At 43.0% G+C, this 13,529-nt stretch overlaps 1 protein-coding gene across 7 annotated transcripts in view; it reads left to right on the top strand.

Moving 5' to 3' along the window:
• TLN2 (talin 2) overlaps nucleotides 1-13,529 on the top strand; it is a 410,543-nt gene that overhangs the window by 119,278 nt on the left and 277,736 nt on the right. The window contains exon 1 of one of the 7 annotated variants that reach the window (XM_019755359.2): nucleotides 8,678-8,786. The exons of the other annotated variants lie outside the window; for them this stretch is intronic. The gene's annotated coding sequence lies outside the window, so the exon portion shown is untranslated. Of the gene's footprint in view, nucleotides 1-8,677; nucleotides 8,787-13,529 lie in introns of those variants that run through there. 7 annotated transcript variants of the gene reach the window in all.

Raw genomic sequence — 13,529 nt, 5'->3', positions numbered from 1 at the left:
TCTTTTCACCTGATTGGTTATTTAACAAAGAAGTTTAACCTCTGTGGGTAATGCCAGAGGATTTGAATCATGACATTTATATGTCGTTATGGGGCTTTGCAGATGTTAGCACCAGGCCTAGAGGCTTCCCTGGCACTCTGCCCAGGGAGAGAAGTTCCAGCAACCTGTGGGGAGCTGTTTAGAAAGATCCTATGCAGCCAGACCTGTGAATTACTGTGAGTTGATGACGTCACAAGCCTATTCTAGTGGCTTCAAGGCTCAGGTGATGAACTGCTATTTGCTTATGGCCTGAACCAAAGATGTTTCCTGATTGTCTTAACCAGTGAGAGCTGGGTCGCTTGGCTTTGGGATAATGTGTACAGCGCTTCCCAGATGCCAGTGTGGACATCAGTCACCAAGGATTAAAATACAGATTCTGATTTAGCGGGTCCAGGCTGAGGCCTGAGGATCAGCATTTCCAACCAGCGCCCAGGACGGAGGTGCAGGGACCTCACTCAGAGTAGCAAGGGATTGGGAGTCACACAGACCTAGATGTAAAGCCTGGCACCGCCACTTCAGCTGCTACTACCTGGGTGCTTTCGTTGATGCGATAGCTTATCGAGGCGCGTTTTGCTTTGTATGATAGGGACAGTATGATTGAGTGGAATAAGCTGCACTTCCTTTAAAACTTGTCAACAGGTTTTGAGACCATTTAGCATGCGACTAGTGGGTACCAAGCTACCGCTCTTGTTTGGCTTATGAGTCATGCCAGTATCTTAAAACCAGATGAAAGTTGATAGAAAAAAGAAAGGTATTTGGTAACATGGGTGGATTGCTGCTTTGAACTTCCCTAGGTGATTGGAAGGTAGGTGTAGATGTGCTTTCACTGGTTTGGAGCCATATTTCTGTGGAGATAATGGAAGATCACTTTGCTTATAGTCTTCCTGCTGTGCGATGGGGAACTAGGCGACATGGCTGCCCACTGGAGTCACCTGCAGGGCTTTGAAAACTGCTGATGCTCAGGTCTCAGTGGAGATTCTCATGGCATTGATCTGGGGTGCAGCCTAGGCAGTCGGATTTTTACATGCTCCCTGGTGCTAGTATTCAGCGAAGACTGAGAATTAGTGGAATAAATGAATATATCACTTGATTTTTTTTCTCTGTGTTTTAAATTTATTTTTAATTCCCACATAATAACTCTTTTGTGTGTGTATGTATGGGTTTTGACAAATGCATAAAGTTATGAAATCACCACCACACTCAACGTTCCTAGCATTTGGTTTTCATAAATGCACTTTTGGAGTTTTCCTCCTTAAAATGTAAAACTGAAACACATGGTCTTCACTTGACATTTATTATTACTGTTGTGTTGTTGTTATTGCTGCTACTATCTGAAATCCTAGCTCTTAAAATAAGTGTAAATTTTCAAACTGTTTTCCCAGCCCTTATTTGCTATGCAGTGGTTTGCAGGTTAGGGAGCATTTATAACTACAAATGCCCAGGCTACACCCCAGACCAGTTAAACCAGAATTCTCTAAGGTGGAGCCCAGACATTCGGCTTTCCAAACCTGCCTTGGAGTTAACTAATGGGCAGCCAGACCTGAGAACCACTTCTCTGGTTCTCCCATGAAGTACCTCCAGGTCAAAGGTCATGGTTCTTGTCAAGTCTCATCTTTTCTCAGTCATAGGTACTTCTGATCTATATATGGTTTCTTTTTTCTGTGACACCAATTTGGATGCATTTTTTAAAAGAAGGATTCAAGGAAAATAGCTTATTGATTATCTAGGATGGTTAAATATTGTTCACAAATTTTGTATTTTTGCCTACTTTCAGTGAAATACTGTTGATCTGTATAACACATTTTTTTTCTTAATGTCTTTCCTCTGGGGGCCATGTGAGCAGCGTGGTAATCATGCAGATGGTAATGGTACAGTCTGTACAGCAGCGGTTTGGGAGGTTGTCTCAGTGACGTCCCAGGCTCATTTGTGCATTTATTGTGGTAGTGACGGAAGCCATGGATGGATGCTTTCTGCTGGGCTTTGTAAAGTCAGTGGAATGCTTTCCTGACTTACCTGTTTCCGAGAACAGATGCTGTAATTGAAGTTTTAAAAAGGTGTTTTCTAAATAAGTAGCATTCAAGGTATACCTTCACGTCTAGGACAAACAGCTCCTTGATTTTCAGGGGTTGGGGGCTCATCTTCTGGCAGTGCTTATTTAATCTGGAAGCTGATTAAATACTCTTCCTCCAGGAAGTAGAGTAATGCCATGTGTTATGCAAAGGTTCCAAAAATGCTCTAAACAAGATTCTCATTGGATGCTTAAAACAAACCCATTTTGTGGATAAGGAAACGGAGCCTCAAGGTAAGAAGTCATTACGTGCTCAGTCCCTCAGCTGGTTCTTAATCTTAGCCCATGCATAGTCTTCAGTGGTTTACCCAGTGGTTAGATTCATCCAAGAGGCTGGATGATGACAAGAAGGTTACAAAGGATAGTTTTAAAGGGGTAATGCTATCAAATTCAAGCTTGCTTGATTGCCTGGCTCCTTTACTCCAGGGAGTTTTTGGTCCTAAGAGGTCAGTTTCAGACATTGAATTGGGGTACCTTTTACTTTTTATGGTATTAGGAAGGCTCCTACATATCTCAACCGTTTTCTCTTGTCCCAACAACTCTCCTCCCACTACGCCTTGAAGAACAGACCTTTTCTTTGTTTTTTACTATTCTAATGCCAGCTTTATTCTTTTATCAAAGTTTAAGGATAACGTAGTAATTAATGGCCGATTGGTTTGAGCACCTATGAGCGCTTGCGCCCCATTAGCCCTAATTCTCACCGGACTGCAGCAAAGTATCGTTAGCATCAATGGTCTGCATTTGTCTGAGGCCTCAGAAGTGTTGGACTGGAACTGAGATGTATCAGATGAAGAAATTATTTTCGAGTTTTAGAATGGAAAGGTGTTTTTCAGGGACATGTGCTGATAGAAGCAAATTCCGTCCCTCGTGTGTAGTCTTGATGGGCCCTTAGAAAATCCTTCCTCCTTGGTTTTAGATTTGGGGTCTTAGTTTGATCTTTATATCCATGAGGTTCCATGTGCACTTTCTATGAGGCAAAAGGAGATCAGTTCTACCTGTAAATTAGAAGGTTAAATTTTCCCTTCTAACCTCTTTCTATGTGAAGAAACATATCCCTACTTGACAGATTTAGGCCATTTATGAATCGATAAACCTAGGCCTGTCACTCTGAAAAATCGTTACAAGTTCTAAGAACAAATGGAATGCTTTAAAAAAAATCTGGGGAAAGATATATCTGATTTGATTTACTCTGGAGAGAGCGTGAGTGCTTTATAACCTGGTGATTACCATAATGAAATATCTTTATTCTTCAGGGGAACATAAAGTGACAATAGACCTTAAAGTACAGTATCATGTAGCTTACTTCTGCTGGGGGACTTAGGGGGATTCGGTCGTGGTTTGCAAAGAGAGACCGTCAGTGGAATCTAAAATTTAAGGCTAACCTCAAAGTGAAACCATAGTTTAACTGCAGGGAAGGATTTGACAACTTCTCCTTTGGTGGCCCCCACCTCCCCACACCTTAATCAAATTATAAGCAGATAAATTCCAAGGCCGTGCTGATAGGAGACACACTTTCTCAGAAGCAGTTTTGTTTGTATACGTGTGTGTAGGATGTTGGGCGTGGAGAGGGTTGCCCTGTTACATGATGTGTGTGCCAAGATTGGATGGTGGGTGGGATTGCTAGGTACCTCGGAGACCCTCTGTGCTTTGAATAGTTCTCATGGTGGTGAGGATGGATTTTCCATCGCCGAGTGGGTTCAGGTCCAGAAAAGGACATCTCACGTGTTCGGGATGACAGTGTACCTTCAGTGGGAGGGGGACACTTGGGAGATGAGGAGCCTGCAGTCAGTTTCAGACAAAGGCCTGACAGTGATGTAATTAAAGTCAGCCTCCCCGTGAAGGGCACGAGCCGGGAGAGCACAGGCTTGTCTGTCAAATCCCTGAGCGCTAGGATGCATGGGCACCTGTGGAGCTGGAGGGAGGGAGTTTCAGTGCACGGTGGGCGGTTAATCCAGGGGGGCTCATTACCTCAGTGGGTCAGGTGGACATCTAAACATCTACTGGTCATGAAGCATTCCAGAGAGATTTAAAGCTGCTATTCGTCTGGCCATCGTCTTACCCTTTCATTGGCTTATTTTATTCAATAAACATTACCTGCAGATCCTCTGCACGGGAGACTGAAAAATGAGCAAAAGGGTATTTTGATTTCATGACTAAACCTCTAGCTACTTATTGTGCCGCTATTTATAAATACTCTTCCCCAAATTCAGTCAGTCCAAATAAACTCATTATTTTGTCTTGGGTTTCCATTAAACATTAAAAAAAAAAAAAACCTACTAAAAACTGAGTAAAGATCCCAGCCTTCAAGGGGCACTTGATAAAATTAGGAGTGGGGAAACCTAAGAACCAATCACTATAAAATGATGTGGTGGGTATGGAGGTGGGGGGAGGGAGAGACGTATGCAAGGCATTATGGGAATACAGAGGTGTGGTCCCCAGCAGTTTTGAGGAGGGATAGGTTATCACAAAAGGCTTTCTCAGGAAGGTAAGGGAAGGAATGTTAGCCATAGCCAAGCTGCTTGGGGACCCCAGCCTGTGGTGTTGAGGGAGGAAGACATTTCAGACAAAGGTAGGGGGTGAGAAAATCCTTGCAGAAGGCCAGGAGCTGCAGTCTGGAACTTCTGGAACTCTAAGACGGTCATTGTCTTTGGGTATTAGGAGCCGTGAGAGACTTGAGATAAAGAAGTGCCAGACACGGCATGTCTTTCCACCTGGGGGGCAGCAGTTTTGGAAATGGTATTAAAGGGGGTTAGGCAATGCATTTACAGGTCACAATGCATGATCTGGTTGTAAAGGCAAAATTAATGTACTCATGGGGAAAATCACCAAGGAGTTCAGGCAGTAACAGTGCCAAGATACACTTGTGTTCCTAATGGAATTTATGGGGAGAGGGGAATAGGGCTTCCCCTAATTTTTTAATGTGGCAACTGAACTTGGCTGTCCCATCAGTGTCTGCTGCAGTCACTGTTGATGACAGAACAGAGATGGACGCTGTTCCTGCCCCGTCGAAGGGAGATTTACAGGCTTTAGGAACCGGGCTATAAGCTTGTGAAGTCAAAATTAAGAGGTGGCTGACTTGACTTGCGCTTTCCTGTTGCTGCTGATGAGGGGCAGTGGTGAGAAGTGGGTAGCGGGGACCTTCACCCTGAGGAGATGTTTTTGTCGCTGTGTTATGGGTAATGAGTTGTCTTTGAACTCTTCTTTCTACTTTTGTGTATGTTTAAAATTTTCCATAATAACTTTAAAAACGGGAGAGAATAGTAGCTTCACAGGTTTTTATGAGAATGAAGTGAGATCTGACACAAGTGAAGATCTCACACAGTGCCATACTTGATAAGTATTGACTATTGCTATTATTGGCTACAGTCTTGGCCACATTTCACTTTTCCTTCCTCAGTCTTATTATTTCTTGCTCTTGACTTTCTTGGCCCGTTCTTGTGTTTCCGGTTTGGAATTTGCCCTATGGATTTTGGACAATCTGGCTTTTCTGGTTTTGATCCTGGATGGTAGTTGCAAGGAGATGCCTGTAGCTCTTCTTTTGTTCGTTCATTTGCCCAGGGAGCCACCTCGACTGACCACGTCTGCCCTAGGCCCTGCCCCCAGGTCAGCGTCCTTGATTGGAAGCTTATTTACCCAGGTACCCCTTGGGTATGGGGTGGGGAGGGGGCTGAGATGGGAAGAGAATGAACTAAAGTCAGCACCTTTGATAATATCCCCCTTTCTACAGTGGATGGCTGCTTGAAATGTTTTGTAAAACTTAGGTTTCAACTGCATCCTATTTTTATTTAAATGTATGTGTATGTACAGTAGTAATGTCTGTGATTCTGTGTGCCTATTGACGTTATCATATATTTATTCTAACTTCCAGGATGTTTGTTTTCATTTGGTATTAAGCCTGAATTATTAGTGACGTTCAAGCTTTTTGTGTCTTTTCTTCTGGCTGTTCCAGATGCTTTCCTAAGTTGTGGATGATTTGTAAACAATGTGTTTACTAGGTGAAAAGAGTATTTAAAGGAACTATGTGGTGAATCCTTTCCTAAGAAGCAAAGAATATTTAAGACTTGTTAAATGTGCCAGTGTGCTAGGCCCTTTCTTGTTCCTCGGTGATTTGTGAGATATCCTTTTGAAATAAATGTTATCTCCATTTTTGCTTTTCCAATATCACACACCTAGTATGTACTAGGATTCTTTTGGTTGTAAACTGAAGAAAACCTACCCCATTTAAACAATAGAGGGAAGTGAGTGGTTCTTGTGACTGAGAAATCCAGCCATGGGTTGTGCTTCAGGTATGGTTTGATCCAGATTCGTGTTGGTATTAGGGATCTACTTCCATGTCTCCAATGTCCTTCCAGCCCCAGTGTTCTCTGAGTTATTGAGGGGTTATGTCAGGTCTCTTTATGCTCCTTCTCTCTCAGAAACCCATAGGAGAAATGACCTATAGTCTTCCATATAGTAATTGTGTGTGTTCTTAGAGTTGGTTAATCTCCACTTGACCCTGCTCTTCTATATGTTAAATCCAGGTTTCAAATTCCTCTAAAATGTTCCTTGATGAATGGATAAAGGAGATGGGATATATATATATGATGGAATATTATGCAGCCATGACAAAGAAGAAAATCCTGCCATTTGTGACAACATGAATAGATGGACACTAAGGGCATTATGCTTAGTGAAATAAGTCAGAGAAAGACAAATGCTGTATGATCTCACTTACATATGGAATCTGAAAAAGCTGAACTCATAGAAACAGAGAGTAGAGTGCTGGTTGCCAAGGGCTGGGGGAAATGGAAAAATGTTGGTCAAAAGGTACAAACTTTCAGTTGTAAGATATAAGTTTTAGGGATCTAATATACACTGTGGTAACTATAGTTAATAATGTATAGTTAATACTGTATTATATTTGAAAGTTGAAAAAACAGTTCTTGTTTCTCTAGACCTTTAAAAAATACTGTGGAAGTTTCTTCCCTGTAAAGCTGCACACTGGGTGGTCCAAGCCCAGTTTGGTGCCTCTTCCCTAGTAGCCCCTCTCTCCTCGAGCTCACTTCACCCCTTCCTCTGGACCCCCAGCACTTGTGGTCTCTGCCGGCTGTGGGGCATCTGTGTCTGTGGCCATCTTTTCGTGGGTCATTCCAAAAGATCATAAGCAGTGATAACCAGAAAGGAAGGTAGGGGCCTTATCATGTGTTCCTAGAACAGCTTGTCACCACAGATACCTGGGAGAAAAATGTGCACGGTGTGGATAGGAAGGGTCACATTTTCCTGAAAATGACAAACATAATTCCAGAGCCTTGCATAGATTCTAGGCTCCGATCTGCTTCAGGACACTTTCATTCCCTGGAGCACTTGTTCCACCATCAAGCAATCTTACACATTCTCTTCTCTCCTTCCACTTTCTGATCATCTATTCTTTTTGGGAGAAAAACCTTTTTAAAAGCAAGTAAGTGAAGTTACCCCAAAATAGCACAGTGTAATGTTTCCCAGGCAAGACATAATGGAAGTAAAGAAACGGTATCGCGATAAGTTAGCTTTATTCTGTTTTCTGTTTTTTGTTTTTTTTTTCTTGTTTGCTTGTCAACAGTGGCTACACAGCCATTGCATTAATAGCCCTGGTTCTGTGCTAAGTCAGTGGAGATTTGGGGATGACCTCAGGGAACCACAGTTCACTGTGTTAAAGTTTTTCTTTTACTGACTTATGTGCATAGGAAAATTTGGGGTCAGGGGATGAAGAACAGTACATTTCTTTGCTCTTCCATAAACTGTTGTTGCAATAATAAGGTACTGGGGTGGGGAGTGGAGGGGGAGTCCACATTTTTCTATGGAAAAAGAAGGAAGGAAAGGCAAAACGGGGGTTGGGAAATGGTATGTTAACAGGGTAGGAAACATTACCAGGAAGGCAACCTCTTTTTAACCTTGCATTTGCATCGTGTGTGTGTGTGTGTAAGTGTGTGTGTGTGTGTAGATGTGTTCTTTCCTGAGTTTTCTGGCAGAGTTCCAGGCATAGCAGAGTTGGAAATCTTTGGAAATTTGCATATCCCTTTTATACTCAAGTAAATCAATAAGGAACAATTGTTCCCTGTTCCTGGACAGAGGCCTGAAATCCATATTGCTGTGTGTGCACTGCTGAAACTGAATCACTTCAGAACCCTGTGCAGGCCTAACCTGGTGGTGCGTCTTGGCGGTGCCTTGTTCTGATTGGGTACTCAATAAATATTTGTTGAGTGGATATCCAGAATGTCAACTCGAAGCTGAGGATGTTTCTGTCCTAGACTGAGCCTGGCAGTTATTTCAACATGCTTTGGAAAGAGCGCCCGAGGAGGACGTGGCTGGCTCTGTGAATTTCAGGTCTTCGGATTATTTATCCTTTCTAGATTCTTGTTCTATGAAGCAGCAGAGCCAGATATGCAGGACATTAGGTGGGGCCGGAACATTCTGGAAGCCTGGAAACTTGATGAAAAGGAAATAGCCATTTCTTCTTCTTGGGGGAAAGAGCAGGTCCTCTTATTTGAGATGTGGCTGGTCAGCCTGGCAGACGGACGGAGGTAGGCACTGCCGTCGATCGTTACCACCTCTGAAGGGGGCTTGTTTCTGACCTGCTGGTGACAAAGAGAAGGAGTAGCAGTAAGCCACGTGGCTCTGTTGAAATAGATTCCTGCTGGGGCTTCCCCTTTAAGCCCGACAGGTGAGCTGGGGCTCTGATCTGTCTCTGTGTTGGATCCATGGAATGAATTTAAAAGGGTGGACAGATTTTGTGGGAGTGGATGGTTGGTTTTTCCATGGATGGCACTGCAGCCATTTGGATTCAACCCTCTGATTTTGCCATATTAATTTTGTTAATTTCCTTTCTTGCCCCACAGCTGTGAACTAGGGAGAGCTTTTGGAAAGGAGAAGCAGAAAGGGAGGTGTTCCAAACTGGCTTCTCAGGAGACAGTCTTCCCAGCATCACTGTGTCCTAAGATTGCCTCTTTCTGAGCGGACAGTGGGACAGGATAGACGGGCCCTCTTGGCAGACAGGCCAGTATGAGAGTCTGAGTCGCTGGTGAGGCCATCTTGGCGCCATGGCCAGTGTGGATGGAGTGGCAAAACCAGGTTGGTGGCTGGCCACAGGGCCAAGGCAGAGTCCCTGAGAGCAGGGGTGCTTTGAGAACTGTCTCCAGCAGCCACATGGCTAACAACAACAAAGCTGAAGCTTGAGAGTATTTATAGACTAGAGTAAGGGAGAGAAGGAAATTCCTGCTGGTGCTGTGGTATGCAGCGACCATGAGAAGGCATGCAACATCTCAGTTGACAAGCCCTTACTGTGATGTTGCGGCTTGTTTACCAGCCCCTGCAAACAATCTGAACCTCTTCAGGACCTATTTAGGACCTATTATTATCCTATTAACCCCATTAATCAGAGATGAAATAGGATAAAGAAGCAGTATTGAAAGAATGAATCTGGCCATTTATCAAAGAAACTACTGAACCCTATGAGGGGAAAAATGACTGTGACTGTTGATAAGCTCTCAATCATTATAGGTACATACATATTTGAAAGGTATCATTTATCATAGTGTTGTAGCTTTTGTCAGGTAGCCCTTTCATTTCTATAACCTCTTGAAAAACATGTCAAATGCTACTAATATAGACCCCTCCTGGGACGTCAAAATGTTTGTGCGGGTAGCAGACCTGTCATGCCACACACAAAAGGCTTGGCTCTTGCATGGCCAGGATAAATCTACTCTATGGCTATATTGACATTTTGCTGCTTTACCTTTTCCCATGTTCTTGTTGTCACCTTCAGTGGAGATGGTACTGGTTCCTGACATCATTCCTCACCTTGCTCATTATTTCCTGGCCATCTCTGTGATGGAGATAAATCTGAACCTGTTTATTTCATGTCTCTCATTTAAACTGTACAGCTGTATCTCCAGCGTGCTCTAATGGGACCTGGGGCTACAAGCATGAAAAGGGATGTAAAAGGCTTGGAGATGATTGGAGCCTTCTGTTCTATAGATGCGTTGGGCTGTGCTTTCATATCTTCCGTTCTGGTGTTGGCCCCAGGATGATTTTATACAGATGTTTGAAAGATACGGGACTTTACTTTTTAGAATGCACAGAGTTAGTCTGCATCGGCATTGGAAGGACTTCAGTGATCTGCCGACGGGAAAGCAGCCTGATACATTTCTTATCTTCATCCAGCTGTTACTGCCAATCTGGTTGTGAAATGTGACAGGACCACAGCCAACTGTGTATGTCAAAATATGTTTTATCTGAAACTCCTTTCTGTTCTCTGCTTTGCTATGTGAAGTAAGGGGGTATGACTGGCAGTGATCAGGAGGTCTAAATCACATTTTGCATTTACCTAACGAGGATTTATTGGATTGCTGCCCGTCACAACCGTATTGTTCATAGGGGCCCATTATGAGGGTTTGCAAAAGTATAGAGAGCTTGCATTCCAGTTTGAGAATGTGTTTGTGAAAGGATAATTAAAAGTATAAACTGGGATAGAGATGACAACTGTTATCGATAATTTACTTTTGGTCAGACAGAGCTCAGAGGAAATGAGAAATCTATGGTCCTGGATGCCTGCCCTTAGCGGGATTAGGACTCCAGCCTGAGTCTAGAGGACCAGACAGAATATGAATAACAGAGAAAACAAGGGGGGAGCATTTTAGGCAGGGGAATGACACAGTGTGGAGGTGGGATTGGATGAAGTGTGTTGGGGGAAAATGTACAGACTCTTTGAACAGTGTATTTATGTACTAAGAGAAAAGGGAAAGACCAACTTATAACGGAAGGAGTAGGCATGCATCATGATGCTTTGGATAGTGGAAAACCCAAATTAGCTTAAACAGTAAGGATAACACATTGACTCAATAACAGGGGAAAAAAAAGGCCCACTTCTCAAGTTGCAGATGTGGTTGTCTAGGGTCTATTTTCCTCTCTCTAGATTTCCTCGTATTTATAAGGTGGCTGCCGGCAGCAACCAAGGCTACATGCTTCTTTGTTCACATTCATGACCATCAAACGAAAGACCTGAGCTGGACCACTCATGTGCTCAGGCCTGGGTTTCTTATCATCCCAATTAGTCAGAAGGGAGATGAGATTGTGCTGACTGGCTTATGCCAGTGCCAGTTAAGGGTTAACCTCTGGAGCTTAATTTGGAGTCAACACCACCCAAATCCTGTGGCTGCTGTATAGTGATTTCCCAAAGGAAAATCTAGAATGGTGCAAAGGAATAGGAGGGTAGAGGATGGGTTAACAAGGAAAAACTGTCCACTCTAACTTTGAATGATGTACAGCTTTGAATCCTAGGGTACATTATCTTAAGTGATTCTAGACTTTATCCTATAGGCAATGAACTGGGAGCATTTGTCTTGGTCCTTGATATCAAGACTGTTTAACCTTTGCCTTAACCATAATCTCCTCATGCCCAGAAAAATTACTTGGTTACCAATTTTCCTTCTCATCCTCATCATCTGTTTTTGCTCCTTCCTAGGACTGCACATGCTCAGTCAATTGGCTTTTTTGAGACCCTACATCGTACCAAACTTGAATGGCTCTGGAGGACTACCCTTCTTCCTTCCTGTGGAGTGTTCTGAGAATATACCCTACTCACTTAAGATTCCTCTGTTGGAGGTTATTCAATTGAGCCTTCTGTTGGTCCACATTACCATTAATCAAAAATTATGTAGAATTACTGAAGTTTAGTAGTGCCATTCAGAGGCAGGCCATCCATTCATCCATTTTTTTCAACGGATTAGTACCTATATGTGCCAGGAACTGTGTTGGCCTCTGGGGATGAACCCCAGTGTGGCACATCGTCCGTACCTTGAGCTCCAGTCTGGTTCAGGAAGCCACAATTCTGATTTTATGTGATGGATATCATATGTAGCATATGATAGAAAAGAGGCATTTCTCTTAACTAAAGGTGTTAGCAGATTACATTTCCTATTACATATTAGCAGAATACAGATATTATTCTGCGGCTCGGGCTGCAGTTCCTAAATAACTGGCAGGGGAAATGAAAATGCAGGTTCCCAAGCCTGGTTGGTCTGAGATTCCAACCAGTAGGCTGGGAAATGTGGTCTGGGAATCGCACTTTAATCTCTAACTCCTTGGGTGGTTCTGACCATGGTGGTCTAGTGACTGCTGGCCTGGAGTGCAGCATGTGGGTGCAGGGTTGCAAGTGTAGCCTGGAGTAGGGGAAGAGCAGGAGTCTGAGAGAGTGATCAGAGCGGCTGCAGAAAGCCCGAGAGTTTCTAGGTCTGAGTGGTCAACAGGACCCTGTAGAAAGTTGAAGGCATCTGGCAGCAGAGCGTACGTAGAACAGGAAACACTATCTTAGCCTTGTTTTTGCACAGTGGAACTAAAAAATCTTTCCAGAATAAGACTATTGGAATAATTACTTATCTCTAAACTCATGCAGCCAAGAGAGTTCAGGTTCAAAACTCCAAGTGCTGTTCTTAGTCTACTAGTCTGCCTCCCAGTTGGAAATTACTTATCCTTGGTATGTTAGCACAGTGATTTTGGGGTGCTCATGAGTAACCTTGAATACCACTCTACAATTTGCTTGATTCATTATATAAAAATATGATTGATTCAAGACTGAATAAATGTGTAATACTGAATCAGCATGGGGGGCAGAGGATGAGATATACAGCGTTTATGCAGTTAAGGATATTAGGGGGCCACTTACATTGAGCTTCATTTCATAGAATCATTGAGACTTAGTAAGGCATTTTAATTTTCTTCCTCGGACAGGGTAACCATACAAACCTTCTCCAAAAGTCTTGACTTAGAAAGCTTCTGGGAGTGAGCTGGGGTCTCCATTTTGTGGCCAATGTACTAGATAGACGACGCTCGTACTTCCTATGCAGTGATGATTTTTGTTTACCTGGTGTTAAAACAAACTAGATTTCAGATTAACTGTACGGTTTGCATTATTATTGGAGTTACCCGACCACCGATACAAGCTTAGTGGAAATGACTGGAAAAGTCATACTTTTCAAAATAGCTTATAACTACTTTGTTTTCGTTTAATAAAAATGTATTAGTCAAGTTTGAAAATAAAGGGCCACCAAGAAAAAGAACTATGAGAGCTGCTTCGTCCTTGACGTTTAATTATTTATTGTTTGAGGCATTAAAGTGTGTGTTGATAGAAGGTGCAGGAAAAGACACTTAAAAAAAATATTGACGGTAGGTCAGTTGGCCCAGGATTTCTCAATCTTGGCACTGTTGAGTTTGGGCCAAATAATTCTTTGTTGTTGGAAGCTGTCTTGTGCATTGTTGTACGTTTTCCAGCGTCCCTGGCCTCTACCCACTACCCCCTTTCATGACAGTCAACATTTGTCCCCAGACATTGCCAGATGTCTCCCCGGAGAAAAATCACCCGTTTGAGAACCACTGGATTAGAGACATCAAAGCTTTCTATGGGTATCTT

Source organism: Rhinolophus sinicus, linkage group LG03 (genome assembly GCF_036562045.2).
Source record: "Rhinolophus sinicus isolate RSC01 linkage group LG03, ASM3656204v1, whole genome shotgun sequence".
NCBI lineage: Eukaryota > Metazoa > Chordata > Mammalia > Chiroptera > Rhinolophidae > Rhinolophus > Rhinolophus sinicus.
This window is presented reverse-complemented; position numbering and strand designations above follow the sequence as displayed.